At 43.9% G+C, this 16,329-nt stretch overlaps 1 protein-coding gene across 3 annotated transcripts in view; it reads left to right on the top strand.

Moving 5' to 3' along the window:
• LOC128701834 (GDP-L-fucose synthase-like) overlaps positions 1-16,329 on the top strand; it is a 143,558-nt gene that overhangs the window by 65,633 nt on the left and 61,596 nt on the right. The window lies entirely within an intron of this gene.

The raw sequence follows: 16,329 nt of genomic DNA, 5'->3' as shown, positions 1-16,329 counted from the left end.
GCTGATAGATGCAACAACTTTGTCGTATATTATACCTGACATGAATAGAATAGTTTACGTAATAGGGCAATGTAATGTATTCTATCGATATTTCTAATTTTTATTATTAAGCTCTGGTTTCAAGCTCTATATGCGTAATTACTCTTGAGAAAAAAATATGTGGATAAATATTTACAAGTACAGTCTTGAATTATCCTGTCACCCACATAACTGGGGAGAATTCTGACCCATCTGAAACAGATCAAACTTACTGATATTAATGTACCTCGGAGACATATGGAACTTTAGCAACAATAGTCTCTGATATTGTCCCTCCTTCAATGTTCAACGTCTCAGCTACTCAGATCACATATCAGGACCTGAAATTTTGAACATATAATTCTTGAATATTGATTAATAAAAGAGTTTCGAGCCAGTAAACCAAGCTTATTTTATATCTGTGGACTGTATATTTATTAAAAATTGTATGACTTGAGTAATTTCTCGTGCATTACTATACAACACAGCGATTCAATTACATTGTGAAATATAATAAAGTGGTTCAATTACATTGTGAAGAGCATAAATAAAAACTTATGAATTGCTTACCAAGGTATTATCTTGGTGATATATTCTAACACCTCTCTACCGGCAGGTTCACTAATATTGGCTAATAACTACCTACCTTACCTGTTAATACACGTGGAAGTCAGCGTCACCACGTCCATTACTATCTTCATTATCAGCTTTATTATGACCAGATTACAATGTATCTGAACCCTTCTAGATACATCTTATATTCACTCATTTCGTGGTCACCAGTTCTTGCCGATACACCTTCCATCGGCCTCGATGACCCACGATCAAATTCTTCCTCACTCCCCAGTTAATGTATACACTCCGCCATTTTTTATTACTCTCGTCACTTAGACATATATTTATTTTTAGTTAGGGATATTTCCAGGTGTGTAATATCTTCCTTATTACAATATTAAATTGCTCTAAATTACAACAATTTTCCCCACACTTAATCATCTCCTTACAGTATATGAGGAAATTATAGGTAGTATAGGTCTTCATGTGACTTAATACTTCTGAAAAAGTCGCACTGAAGATACACAACTTCATATAAACATTATTATTCGTATCAATTCGAGTTTCACTGTTCGTAACAGAATGTTCTCGAGTTTCATTATTCGTAATAGAATGTTCTCGAGTTTCACTGTTCGTAATAGAATGTTCTCGAGTTTCACTGTTCGTAACAGAATGTTCTCGAGTTTAATTGTTCGTAATAGAATGTTCTCGAGTTTTATTGTTCGTAATAGAATGTTCTCGAGTTTCATTGTTCGTAATAGAATGTTCTCGAGTTTTATTGTTCGTAATAGAATGTTCTCGAGTTTCATTGTTCGTAACAGAATGTTCTCGAGTTTCATTGTTCGTAATAGAATGTTCTCGAGTTTTATTGTTCGTAACAGAATGTTCTCGAGTTTCATTGTTCGTAATAGAATGTTCTCGAGTTTCATTGTTCGTAATAGAATGTTCTCGAGTTTCATTGTTCGTAATAGAATGTTCTCGAGTTTCATTGTTCGTAATAGAATGTTCTCGAGTTTCATTGTTCGTAATAGAATGTTCTCGAGTTTCATTGTTCGTAATAGAATGTTCTCGAGTTTCATTGTTCGTAATAGAATGTTCTCGAGTTTCATTGTTCGTAATAGAATGTTCATAGCCACATTATCATTATGCTCACAAACTTGATCAATGAGCAAAAATTAGTCATGAGTGAATATTTCTATAAATAAAGCAACTTAGGTAATCAAACTTAGCAAATAATCAACAATACTTTCTTCTTCCAAAAATAAAGGTATACTGACCAATAAATTTATAACAAAATTAGTATGATATCAAGATATTCAAAATTATATTTCATAATTACATGCACATAAAAAAAAATTATATAAATGAGTGAAGTGTAAGAAGCTGCATCTCAACACAAACATACTCAACCTCTGCCAGTTTGGATTCAGGAAAAATAAAAGCACTAATGATGCAATCATAAAAATGCTAGATCTGCTTTACATAACATTGGAAAATAAGGAATATCCACTAGGAATTTTTATTGACCTAAGAAAAGCTTTTGACACAGTAGACCACGATATCCTACTCCACCAACTTGACCATTATGGTATAAGAGGCCACCAGGCCCGGTGGCCCGGTGGCCTGGCCCGGTGGCCTGGTGGCTAAAGCTCCCGCTTCACACACGGAGGGTCCGGGTTCGATTCCCGGCGGGTGGAAACATTTCGACACGTTTCCTTACACCTGTTGTCCTGTTCACCTAGTAGCAAATAGGTACCTGGGTGTTAGTCGACTGGTGTGGGTCGCATCCTGGGGGACAAGATTAAGGACCACAATGGAAATAAGTTAGACAGTCCTCGATGACACACTGACTTTCTTGGGTTATCCTGGGTGGCTAACCCTCCGGGGTTAAAAAATCCGAACGAAATCTTATCTTATCTTATCTTGCGCTTGCATATTTCAAATCTTACCTTACTAATAGGTATCAGTGTGTCACCATTAAAGACACAGCATCAACAACACGGCCACTTGATACTGGAGTTCCGCAGGGAAGTGTCCTTGGTCCCCTGCTCTTCCTCATATACATCAATAATCTTCCAAACGTATCCCAACACCTGAAACCCATTCTCTTTGCTGACGACACGACTTATGTCATCTCTCACCCTAATCTTGCCACCCTCAACACCATTGTTAACGAGGAATGATCAAAATATCGACTTGGATGACAGCCAATAAACTTACACTTAACACTGACAAAACCTACTATATTATGTTTGGTAGCAGAGCAGGTGTTGCGCAAATTAACATTAAGATCGACAACACTCTAATTGCCAGACATAATGAGGGCAAATTCCTAGGCCTATACCTCGACAACAACCTCAATTTCAGCACCCATATCCAACACATAACCAAAAAAGTATCCAAAACGGTTGGGATCCTCTCCAAGATACGATACTACGTGCCGCAAAATGCCTTTCTCACACTATACCACTCATTTATCCATACCTCACCTATGTTATTTGTGCTTGGGGATCAACTGCAGCAACACACCTAAAGCCAATAATAACCCAACAAAAAGCCTCAGTAAGAATAATCACTAAATCCCATCCCTGGCAACACACCCCCCCACTCTTCATAGATCTAAACTTACTCCTTGTTCAGTACATCCACACTTACTACTGTGCAATCTACATCTTCAGGACCTTAAATTCCAATATTAACCTTGACCTAAAATGCTTTCTTGATAGTTGTGACAGAACCCACAGGCATAACACCAGACACATACATCTCTATGACATTCCCTGTGTCCGACTAAACCTTTACAAAAATTCAATGTATGTCAAAGGCCCTATAATCTGGAACACCCTACCTGAAAACTCTAAAACTGCAGACACATTCATCACCTTCAAAACTACCATTAGAAAACATCTTATCTCCCTGATACACCCCGTCAACTAACTACACGAATACCACCTGGTGGTTCACACTTACACTCACTCACCCATTTGACCATAAACAGAAATATCAATCTCAATCTTAAAATAATGAATCCTAACTAGTCATAAGTTGGCCTGTGATACTCCAATACTGAAACAAAAGCATTCACATTGCTAAACTCAGAAACTAGTATTTAGTCACTTAGCCATAATACCAACTTACCTCATAATTTGTAATATTTTAAATTTAAGAATTAATCTAAGTCTGCCCGAAATGCCTAGCCATGCTAGGTGTTCTAGTGGCCCCCTCTGTAATTAGTATTTTACTACATGTAAACCACACAATAACCAAATTCCTTATAGAGAATAAACTTTGAATTTGAATTTGAATTCGAATTTGAAGGGTTGAGCTGCGTCTCAAGGGTTGAGCTGCGTCTCAAGGGTTGAGCTGCGTCTCAAGAGTTGAGCTGCATCTCAAGGGTTGAGCTGCATCTCAAGGGTTGAGCTGCGTCTCAAGGGTTGAGCTGCATCTCAAGGGTTGAGCTGCGTCTCAAGGGTTGAGCTGCATCTCAAGGGTTGAGCTGCATCTCAAGGGTTGAGCTGCGTCTCAAGGGTTGAGCTGCGTCTCAAGGGTTGAGTTGCATCTCAAGGGTTGAGCTGCATCTCAAGGGTTGAGCTGCATCTCAAGGGTTGAGCTACATCTCAAGAGTTGAGCTGCATCTCAAGGGTTGAGCTGCATCTCAAGGTTTGAGCTGTGTCTCAAGGGTTGAGCTGCATCTCAAGTTTTGAGTTACATCTCAAGGGTTGAGCTACATCTCAAGGGTTCGTATATTTTACGTATCATAGATCATACAATATCTCTGGAACAGGTTAAGTTTAATTTGAGAGATCTACATGTTTCAAAATTGTCAACATTGTATTTATTTTTATCTTCTAATTGCAAGATACACGTAAAGGATCACAAGAAATTAATTTAATTTTAGTGTATTCTTATAACCTGACCCTTATTTCTAAAATTCTTTACTTCCTGAGTTTACTCCCTATTTATCTTTATCCGGAAGTGTCTTCACAGGTTAGGTTAGGTAAGATTAGTCAGGAAACAGGACAAGTGTTTCCTGACGCGGGTGTATGTCATATGATGACCCACAACTGGAGCTTTTGGCCATCTGACCGAGGCCTTCCACTGGCTTACCCCTCCATAACTTTAAAAATTATTGTTATTGTTATAACCATTATTAGTATCATAGGATCTTAACAATAATATCATCTGATTTTAATTCCTTGTGCCGTCTCTTACAAATACTGCCGTTCCTTTCTTGTTCTGACTCTGTCCAGGTATTACCTGGAGTTTACCTGGAGAGAGTTCCGGGGGTCAACGCCCCCTCGGCCCGGTCTGAGACCAGGCCTCCTGGTGGATCAGAGCCTGATCAACCAGGCTGTTGCTGCTGGCTGCACGCAAACCAACATACGAGCCACAGCCCGGCTGATCCGGAACTGACTTTAGGTGCTTGTCCAGTGCCAGCTTGAAGACTGCCAGGGGTCTGTTGGTAATCCCCCTTATGTGTGCTGGGAGGCAGTTGAACAGTCTCGGGCCCCTGACACTTATTGTATGGTCTCTTAACGTGCTAGTGACACCCCTGCTTTTCATTGGGGGGATGGTGCATCGTCTGCCAAGTCTTTTGCTTTCGTAGTGGGTGATTTTCGTGTGCAAGTTCGGTACTAGTCCCTCTAGGATTTTCCAGGTGTATATAATCATGTATCTCTCCCTCCTGCGTTCCAGGGAATACAGGTTTAGGAACCTCAAGCGCTCCCAATAATTGAGGTGTTTTATCTCCGTTATGAGCGCCATGAAAGTTCTCTGTACATTTTCTAGGTCGGCAATTTCACCTGCCTTGAAAGGTGCTGTTAGTGTGCAGCAATATTTCAGCCTAGATAGAACAAGTGACCTGAAGAGTGTCATCATGGGCTTGGCCTCCCTAGTTTTGAAGGTTCTCATTATCCATCCTGTCATTTTTCTAGCAGATGCGATTGATACAATGTTATGGTCCTTGAAGGTGAGATCCTCCGACATGATCACTCCCAGGTCTTTGACGTTGGTGTTTCGCTCTATTTTGTGGCCAGAATTTGTTTTGTACTCTGATGAAGATTTAATTTCCTCATGTTTACCATATCTGAGTAATTGAAATTTCTCATCGTTGAACTTCATATTGTTTTCTGCAGCCCACTGAAAGATTTGGTTGATGTCTGCCTGGAGCTTTGCAATGTCTGCAATGGAAGACACTGTCATGCAGATTCGGGTGTCATCTGCAAAGGAAGACACGGTGCTGTGGCTGACATCCTTGTCTATGTCGGATATAAGGATGAGGAACAAGATGGGAGCGAGTACTGTGCCTTGTGGAACAGAGCTTTTCACCGTAGCTGCCTCGGACTTTACTCTGTTGACGACTACTCTCTGTGTTCTGTTAGTGAGGAAATTATAGATCCATCGACCGACTTTTCCTGTTATTCCTTTAGCACGCATTTTGTGCGCTATTACGCCATGGTCACACTTGTCGAAGGCTTTTGCAAAGTCTGTATATATTACATCTGCATTCTTTTTGTCTTCTAGTGCATTTAGGACCTTGTCGTAGTGGTCCAATAGTTGAGACAGACAGGAGCGACCTGTTCTAAACCCATGTTGCCCTGGGTTGTGTAACTGATGGGTTTCTAGATGCGTGGTGATCTTGCTTCTTAGGACCCTTTCAAAGATTTTTATGATATGGGATGTTAGTGCTATTGGTCTGTAGTTCTTTGCTGTTGCTTTACTGCCCCCTTTGTGGAGTGGGGCTATGTCTGTTGTTTTTAGTAACGGTGGGACGACCCCCGTGTCCATGCTCCCTCTCCATAGGATGGAAAAGGCTCGTGATAGGGGCTTCTTGCAGTTCTTGATGAACACAGAGTTCCATGAGTCTGGCCCTGGGGCAGAGTGCATGGGCATGTCATTTATCGCCTGTTCGAAGTCATTTGGCGTCAGGATAACATCGGATAGGCTTGTGTTAATCAAATTTTGTGGCTCCTTAGTCATGGCTTCCGGTGCATGATCCTGTCTCGTACCATTTCTATTATGAGGGTCAATTTGACTGGGCGTCTTTTACCCCTCGAGTAGTGTGTGTGTGTGTGTGTGTGTGTGTGTGTGTGTGTGTGTGTGTGTGTGTGTGTGTGTGTGTGTGTGTGTGTGTGCGTGTATGTGTGTGCGTGTGTGTATGTGTGTGTATGTGTGTGTGTGTGTGTGTGTATGTGTGTGTGTGTACTCACCTAGTTGACTCACCTAGTTGAGGTTGCAGGGGTCGAGTCCGAGCTCCTGGCCCCGCCTCTTCACTGATCGCTACTAGGTCACTCTCCCTGAGCCGTGAGCTTTATCATACCTCTGCTTAAAGCTATGTATGGATCCTGCCTCCACTACATCGCTTCCCAAACTATTCCACTTACTGACTACTCTGTGGCTGAAGAAATACTTCCTAACATCCCTGTGATTCATCTGTGTCTTCAGCTTCCAACTGTGTCCCCTTGTTACTGTGTCTAATCTCTGGAACATCCTGTCTTTGTCCACCTTGTCAATTCCTCTCAGTATTTTGTATGTCGTTATTTTGTCCCCCCTATCTCTCCTGTCCTCCAGTGTCGTCAGGTTGATTTCCCTTAACCTCTCCTCGTAGGACATACCTCTTAGCTCTGGGACTAGTCTTGTTGCAAACCTTTGCACTTTCTCTAGTTTCTTCACGTGCTTGGCTAGGTGTGGGTTCCAAACTGGTGCCGCATACTCCAATATGGGCCTAACATACACGGTGTACAGGGTCCTGAATGATTCCTGTGTGTGTGTGTGTGTGTACTCACCTATTTGTACTCACCTATTTGTGGTTGCAGGGGTCGAGTCACAGCTCCTGGCCCCACCTCTTCGCTGATTGCTACTAGGTCCTCTCTCTCCCTGCTCCATGAGCTCTATCATACCTCGCCTTAAAACTATGTATGGTTCCCGCCTCCACTACGTCACTTTCTAGGCTATTCCATGGCCTGACTACTCTATGACTGAAGAAATACTTCCTAACATCCCTTTGATTCATCTGAGTCTTCAACTTCCAATTGTGACCTCTTGTGTCTGTGTCCCATCTCTGGAACATCCCGTCTTTGTCCACCTCGTCTATTCCGCGCAGTATTTTATATGTCGTTATCATGTCTCCCCTGACCCTCCTGGCCTCCAGTGTCGTCAGGCCGATTTCCCTCAACCTTTCTTCATAGGACAATCCCCGTAGCTCTGGGACTAGTCTTGTTGCAAACCTTTGCACTTTCTCTAATTTCTTGACGTGCTTGACTAGGTGTGGATTCCAAACTGGTGCTGCATACTCCAGTATGGGCCTGACGTAGATGGTGTACAGAGTCTTAAACGAATCCTTACTGAGGTATCGGAACGCTATCCGTAGGTTTGCCAGGCGCCCGTATGCTGCAGCAGTTATCTGATTGATGTGCGCCTCAGGAGATATGCTCGGTGTTATACTCACCCCCAGATCTTTTTCCTTTAGTGAGGTTTGCAGTCTTTGGCCATCTAAACTATATTGTGTCTGCGGTCTTCTTTGCCCTTCCCCAATCTTCATGACTTTGCATTTGGCAGGGTTAAATTCAAGGAGCCAGTTGCTGGACCAGGCTTGTAGCCTGTCCAGATCTCTTTGTAGTCCTGCCTGATCCTCGTCCGATTCGATTCTTCTCATTAACTTCACATCGTCTGCAAACAAGGACACTTCTGAGTCTATCCCTTCCGTTATGTCGTTCACGTATACCAAGAACAGCACAGGTCCTAGGACTGACCCCTGTGGAACCCCGCTTGTCACAGGCGCCCACTCTGACACCTCTTCGCGTACCATGACTCGTTGTTTCCTCCCTGTCAGATATTCTCTGATCCATTGCAGTGCCTTTCCTGTTATGTGTGCCTGGTCCTCTAGCTTTTGCAGTAACCTCTTGTGAGGAACTGTGTCGAAAGCCTTCTTGCAGTCCAAAAATACGCAGTCGATCCACCCCTCTCTCTCTTGTCTTACTTCTGTCACCTTGTCATAAAACTCTAGTAGGTTTGTGACACAGGATTTTCCTTCCCTGAAACCGTGCTGGTTGTCAATTATACACTTGTTTCTTTCCAGGTGCCCCACCACTCTCCTCCTGATGATCTTCTCCATGACCTTGCATACTATACACGTTAGAGATACAGGTCTGTAGTTTAGTGCCTCATGTCTGTCTCCCTTTTTAAAAATTCGGACTACATTTGCCATTTTCCATACCTCAGGGAGTTGCCCAGTTTCAAATGATGTGTTGAAGATCTTTGTTAATGGCTCACACAATATCTCTGCTCCCTCTTTAAGGACCCATGGAGAGATGTTGTCTGGTCCCACCGCCTTTGAGGTGTCAAGTTCGCATAGCAGCTTCTTCACCTCCTCCTTGGTTATATGTACCTCATCCAGCACTTGCTGGTGTGCCCCCCTGTTCTGATTTCTTGGAGTCCTACTGGTTTCCACTGTAAATACCTCTTTAAATCTTGTGTTGAGCTCCTGACATACCTCTCGGTCGTTTCTTGTGAATGTGTGTGTATGTGTGTGTGTGTGTGTGTGTGTGTGTGTGTGTGTGTGTGTGTGTGTGTGTGTGTGTGTGTGTGTGTGTGTGTGTGTGTGTGTGTGTGTGTGTGTGTGTGTGTGTGTGTGTGTGTGTGTGTGTGTGTGTGTGTGTGTGTGTACTCACCTAATTGTACTCACCTAATTGTGGTTGCAGGGGTCGAGACTCTGCTCCTGGCACCGCCTCTTTACTGATAGCTACTAGGTCCTCTCTCTCTCTCTGCTTCCTGAGCTTTGTCATACCTCTTCTTAAAACTATGTATGTTTCCTGCCTCCACTACTTCACTTGCTAGGCTATTCCACTTCCTGACGACTCTCTGACTGAAGAAATACTTCCTAACGTCCCTGTGACTCGTCTGAGTCTTCAGCTTCCAGTTGTGACCCCTTGTTTCTGTGTCCCCTCTCTGGAACATCCTATCTCTGTCCACCTTCTCTATTCCCCGCAGTATCTTGTATGTCGTTATCATGTCTCCCCTGACCCTTCTGTCCTCCAGTGTCGTCAGTCCGAGTTCCCTCAACCTTTCCTCGTACGACATTCACCTGAGCTCTGGGACTAGCCTTGTTGCAAACCTTTGTACTTTCTCTAACTTCTTGACGTGCTTGACCAGGCGTGCGTTCTAGACTGGTGCTGCATACTTCAGTATGGGCCTAACATACACAGTGTACAGTGTCTTGAACGATTCCTTATTAAGGTATCGGAACGCTATTCTCAGGTTTGCCAGGCGCCCGTATGCTGCAGCAGTTATTTGGTTGATGTGTGCCTCCGGTGACGTGCTCGGTGTTATGGTCACCCCAAGATCTTTCTCCCTGAGTGAGGTCTGTAGTCTTTGTCCACCTAGCCTATACTCTGTCTGCGGTCTTCTTTGCCCCTCCCCAATCTTCATGACTTTGCATTTGGCAGGGTTAAATTCGAGAAGCCAGTTTCTGGACCACATGTCCAGCCTGTCCAGGTCTCTTTGCAGTCCTGGCTCATCCTCATCCGATTTAATTCTTCTCATCAACTTCACATCATCTGCGAATAGGGACACTTCAGAGTCTATTCCTTCCATCATGTCGTTCGCATATATCAAAAATAGCACTGGTCCTAGAACTGACCCCTGTGGGACCCCGCTCGTCACAGGCGCCCACTGTGATACCTCTTCACGTACCATGACTCGTTGTTGCCTCCCTGTCAGGTATTCCCTGATCCATTGCAGTGCCCTCCCTGTTATATACGCCTGATCCTCCAGCTTCTGCACTAATCTCAAGTGGGGAACTGTGTCAAAGGCCTTCCTACAGTCTAGGAAAACGCAATCAACCCACCCCTCTCTCTCGTGTCTTACTTCTGTTACCTTGTCATAAAACTCCAGAAGGTTTGTGACACAGGATTTGCCTTCCATGAACCCATGCTGGTTTTCATTTATAATCTTATTCCATTCCAGGTGTTCCACCACTCTCCTCCTGATAATCTTCTCCATGACTTTGCACACAATACATGTCAGAGACACAGGTCTGTAGTTTAGTGCCTCATTTCTGTTTCCTTTCTTAAATATGGGGACTACATTTGCTGTCTTCCATTTCTCAGGTAGTTGCCCGGTTTCAAGGGATGTGTTGAAGATTGTGGTTAGGGGCATGCACAGCATCTCTGCTCCTTCTCTAAGGACCCATGGGGAGATGTTGTCCGGTCTCACTGCCTTTGAGGTATCAAGGTCACTTAGCAGTTTCTGCACCTCCTTCTCGGTTGTTCGCATGTCATCCAACACTTGTTGGTATATTCCCTCTTGATGTTCCCTTCTGTGCTGTCTTCCCAAAGCCCTTCCTGTCTCTACTGTAAAAACTTCTTTAAATCTCCTGTTTAGCTCCTCACATACATCCTGATCATTTCTTGTGAGTTCTCCACTTTCTGTCCTCAGTCTGATCACCTGGTCTTTGACTGTTGTCTTCCTCCTGATGTGGCTATACAACAGTTTCGGATCAGTCTTGATTTTCGATGCTATGTTATTTTCATACTGTCGCTGGGCCTCCCTCCTTACCTGTGCATACTCGTTCCTGGCTCTGCGACTGATCTCCCTATTTTCATGTGTTCTCTGCCTTCTGTACTTTTTCCATTCTCTATTGCACTTTGTTTTTGCCTCCTTACACCGTCGGGTAAACCAGGGGCTCGTTCTGGTATTCGCATTGTTTCTGTTGCCCTTGGGAATAAACCTTTCCACTGCCTCCTTGCATTTTGTTGTTACATATTCCATCATTTCATTTACTGGCTTTCCTGCCAGTTCTCTGTCCCACGGAACCTCCTGCAGGAAGTTCCTCAACCCTATGTAGTCCCCTCTTTTATAATCAGGCTTTTCCCATTCAACTCCTGTTACTCTCTCCACTTGCAACTCTACTATGCATTCAAAGCACAGAACCACGTGGTCACTAGCTCCTAGCGGACTCTCATACGTGATGTCCTCAATGTCTGAACTGCCCAGGGTGAACAAAAGGTCCAATCTTGCTGGTTCATCCTCCCCTCTCACTCTGGTAGTGTCCTTAACATGTTGGTGCATGAGGTTTTCCAGCACCACATCAAACATCTTGGCTATCCATGTTTCGGGACCCCCATATGGCTCCAGGTTTTCCCAGTCAATCTCCCTGTGGTTGAAATTTCCGGCACCCGGAAGGCAGGAGGATTCCGGAGAAAATTCATCATTATTGCGCTAATATCAACTGTACGGCTTATTTACGTATCAGAATTGATCTAATATGACATAATAAACCCTATAAATGACATATAAACATGATATATATATATATATATATATATATATATATATATATATATATATATATATATATATATATATATATATATACACTAGAATTAATAAAATAGGCCATAATATGGCGAGTGTCTATCTGGAGTTCGACCGCAAGGTAGCTGTCAGGTGTGCCACAGGCAGTTAGTTAGTTTAATATATTTATTATGCATCCCATACTCATCCTGGTCACAATCATGACAAGTTACAAAGGTATTTACAGATTACAGAGGTACACAATGGGTCCAGGGACTGGGCCATTAAAGTTTTAATAGCTGAACTAGGTACAAAGGTAATGAGCTCACAAGTTACAAAGGTAATGAATTCTGTAAGAATGGTTACTTACGTTTATACATGGCTACAATCATGAACAAATTATAGTGTAATGAGCAATTCACACTTCCACACCCGGTCACAACTGTAATGAGTTATTGGTGCAAATATTGATTGTTGAGTCACACACACACACACACACACACACACACACACACACACACACACACACAAACAGAAAAGACACAGACGAGTCACAGGGACGTTACGAACTATTTCTTCAGTCAGAGAGTCGTCAGGAAGTGGAATAGCCTAGCAAGTGAAGTAGTGGTGGCAGGAACTATACATAGTTTTAAAAAGAGGTATGACAAAGCTCAGGAAGCAGAGAGGGAGAGGACCTAGCAGCGATCAGTAAAGAGGTGGGGCCAGGAGCTGAGTCTTGACTCCTGCAACCACAATTAGGTGGGTACAATTAGGTGAGTACACTCATACACAGACTCATACACACACGCACACACTCATACACACACACACACACACACACACACACACACACACACACACACACACACACACACATACACAAACAAATACACACAAACACACACACACAAACACACACACACACACACACACACACACACACACACACACACACACACAAACACACACACACACACACACACACACACACACACACACACACACACACACACACACACACACACACACACACACACACAGGCACATACAAACACACAAACACACACACAAGAAGAGCTCACTCGAACAGAGCAAACTTACTGGTAATGGGCGATTTCAACCACAGGGAGATCGACTGGGAAAACATGGAGCCGCATGGGGATCCCGAAACGTGGAGAGCCAAGATGATGGATGTGGTACTTGAAAACCTCATGCATCAACATGTCAGGGACACTACCAGAGAGAGAGAGGAGGATGAGCCAGCAAGACTGGATCTTGTGTTCACCCTGAGCAGTTCTTACATTGAGGACATCACTTATGAGAGGCCCCTTGGAGCTAGCGATCACGTGGTTCTGAGTTTTGATTATATAGTGGAGAAGGTGACAGGAATTTAATGGGAAAAGTCAAATTACAGAAGGGGGGACTACACAGGTATAAGGAACTTCCTGCAGGAGGTTCACTGGGACAGAGAACTGGTAGGAAAATCAGTAAACGAGATGATGGAGTATGTAACAACAAAGTGCAAGGAAAGGTTTGTTCCCAAAGGAAACAGAAATAATAGGAAGACAAAAGCGAGTCCTTGGTTTACCCGAAGGTGTAGGGAGGCAAAAACTAAGTGCACCAGAGAATGGAAAAGGTACAGGAGGCAAAGGACCCAGGAAAATAAGGAGATTAAAAGAAGAGCTAGAAACAAGTACGCACAGATAAGGAGGGAGGCCCAGCGACAGTACGAAAACGACATAGCATCGAAAGTCAAATCTGACCCGAAGCTGCTGTATAGCCACATTAGGAGGAAGACAACAGTCAAAGACCAGGTGATAAAGCTGAGGAAAGAAGGTGGAGAACTCACAAGAAATGATCAAGAGGTATGTGAGGAGCTCAACACGAGATTTAAGGAAGTATTTACAGTGGAGACAGGAAGGACTCTGGGGAGACAGACCAGACGGGGACACCAGCAAGGAATATACCAACAAGTGTTGGACGACATACATACAGATGAGAAGGAGGTGAAGAAACTGCTAAGGGACATCGATACCTCAAAGGCAATGGGACCGGACAACATCTCCTCGTGGGTCCTTAGAGAGGGAGCGGACATGCTGTGCATGCCACTTACCACAATCTTCAACATGTCCCTGGAAACTGGGCAACTACCTGAGGTATGGAAGACGGCAAATGTAGTTCCCATTTTCAAAAAAGGAGACAGGAAAGAGGCACTAAACTACAGACCTGTGTCATTGACGTGTATAGTATGCAAAGTTATGGAGAAGATTATCAGGAGGAGAGTGGTGGAACACCTGGAACGGAACAGGAGTATAAACGCCAACCAGCACAGATTCATGGAAGGCAAATCCTGTGTCACAAACCTTCTGGAGTTTTATGATAAAATAACAGAAGTAAGACACGAGAGAGAGGGGTGGGTTGATTGCATCTTCTTGGACTGCAAGAAGGCCTTTGACACAGTTCCTCACAAGAGATTAGTGCAGAAGCTAGAGAATCAGGCGCATATAACAGGAAGGGCACTGCAATGGGTCAGAGAATACCTGGCAGGGAGGCAACAACGAGTCATGGTACATAATGATATATCACAGTGGGCACCTGTGACGAGCGGGGTACCACAGGGGTCGGTCCTAGGACCAATGCTATTTTTGGTATATGTGAACGACATGATGAAAGGGTTAGACTCAGAAGTGACCTGTTCACAGATGATGTGAAGTTAATGAGGAGAATTAAATTAGATGAGGACCCGGCAGGACTTCAAAGAGACCTGGACAGACTGGACACCTGGTCCAGCAACTGGCTTCTCGAATTTAATCCCGCCAAATGCAAAGTCATGAAGATAGGGGAAGGGCACAGAAGACCGCAGACAGAATATAGGCTAGGTGGCCAAAGACTGCACACCTCGCTCAAGGGGAAAGATCTTGGGGTGAGTATAACACCGAGCATGTCTCCGGAGGCACACATCAACCAGATAACTGCTGCGGCATATGGGCGCCTGGCAAACCTGAGAACAGCGTTCCGATACCTCAGTAAGGAATCGTTCAAGACACTGTATACCGTGTACGTCAGGCCCATACTGGAGTATGCAGCACTTGTTTGGAACCCGCACTTGATAAAGCATGTCAAGAAACTAGAGAAAGTGCAAAGGTTTGCGACAAGGTTATTTCCAGAGCTAAGGGGAATGTCCTATGAAGAAAGGTTAAGGGAAATCGGCCTGACGACACTGGAGGACAGAAGGGCAAGGGGAGACATGATAACGACATATAAAATGCTGTGCAGAATAGACAAGGTGGACAAAGACAGGATGTTCCAGGGAGGGGACACAGAAATAAGAGGTCACAATTGGAAGCTGAAGACACAAATGAGTCAGAGAGATATTAGGAAGTATTTCTTCAGTCATAGAGTTGTCAGGCAGTGGAATAGCCTAGAAAGCGACGTAGTGGAGGCAGGAACCATACATAGTTTTAAGACGAGGCTTGATAAAGCTCATGGAGCGGGAAGAGAGAGGGCCCAGTAGCAACCGGTGAAGAGGCGGGGCCAGGAGCTAAGACTCGACCCCTGCAACCACAAATAGGTGAGTACAAATAGGTGAGTACACACACACACACACACACACACACACACACACACACACACACACACACACACACACACCAAGTGTGCTAGGGAATGGAAGAAATATAGAAGGCAAAGGACCCAGGAGAATAAGGAGAGCAGTGGTAGAGCCAGAAACGAATATGCACAGATAAGAAGGGAGGCCCAAAGACAATATGAAAATGACATAGCAGTGAAAGCCAAATCTGACCCGAAACTGTTGTACAGCCACATCAGGAGGAAAACAACAGTCAAGGACCAGGTAATCAGGCTAAGGAAGGAAGTAGGAGAGACAACAAGAAATGACCTTGAAGTATGTGAGGAACTCAACAAGAGATTCAAAGAAGTGTTCACAGAGGAGACAGAAGGGACTCCAGAAAGACGGAGAGGTGGGGCACACCACCATGTGCTGGACTCAGTGCACACAACCGAGGAAGAAGTGAAGAGGCTTCTGAGTGAGCTAGATACCTCAAAGGCAATGGGGCCAGATAACATCTCCCCATGGGTATTGAGAGAGGGAGGAGAGGCGCTATGTGTACCCCTAACAACAATATTCAATACATCTATCGAAACAGGGAGATTGCCTGTGGCATGGAAGACAGCAAATGTAGTCCCAATCTTTAAAAAAAGAGACAGACATGAAGCATTAAACTACAGACCAGTGTCACTGACATGTATAGTATGCAAAATCATGGAGAAGATTATCAGGAGAAGAGTGGTGGAACACCTAGAAAGGAACGATCTCATTAACAGCAGCCAACATGGTTTCAGGGACGGGAAATCCTGTGTCACAAACCTAGTGGAGTTTTATGACATGGTGACAGCAGTAAGACAAGAAAGAGAGAGGTGGGTGGATTGCATATTCTTGGACTG

Source organism: Cherax quadricarinatus, chromosome 69 (assembly GCF_038502225.1).
Source record: "Cherax quadricarinatus isolate ZL_2023a chromosome 69, ASM3850222v1, whole genome shotgun sequence".
NCBI classification, from domain to species: Eukaryota; Metazoa; Arthropoda; class Malacostraca; order Decapoda; family Parastacidae; genus Cherax; species Cherax quadricarinatus.
The sequence above is the reverse complement of the archived record's forward strand: the minus strand, read 5'-3'. Positions and strand labels throughout refer to the sequence as shown.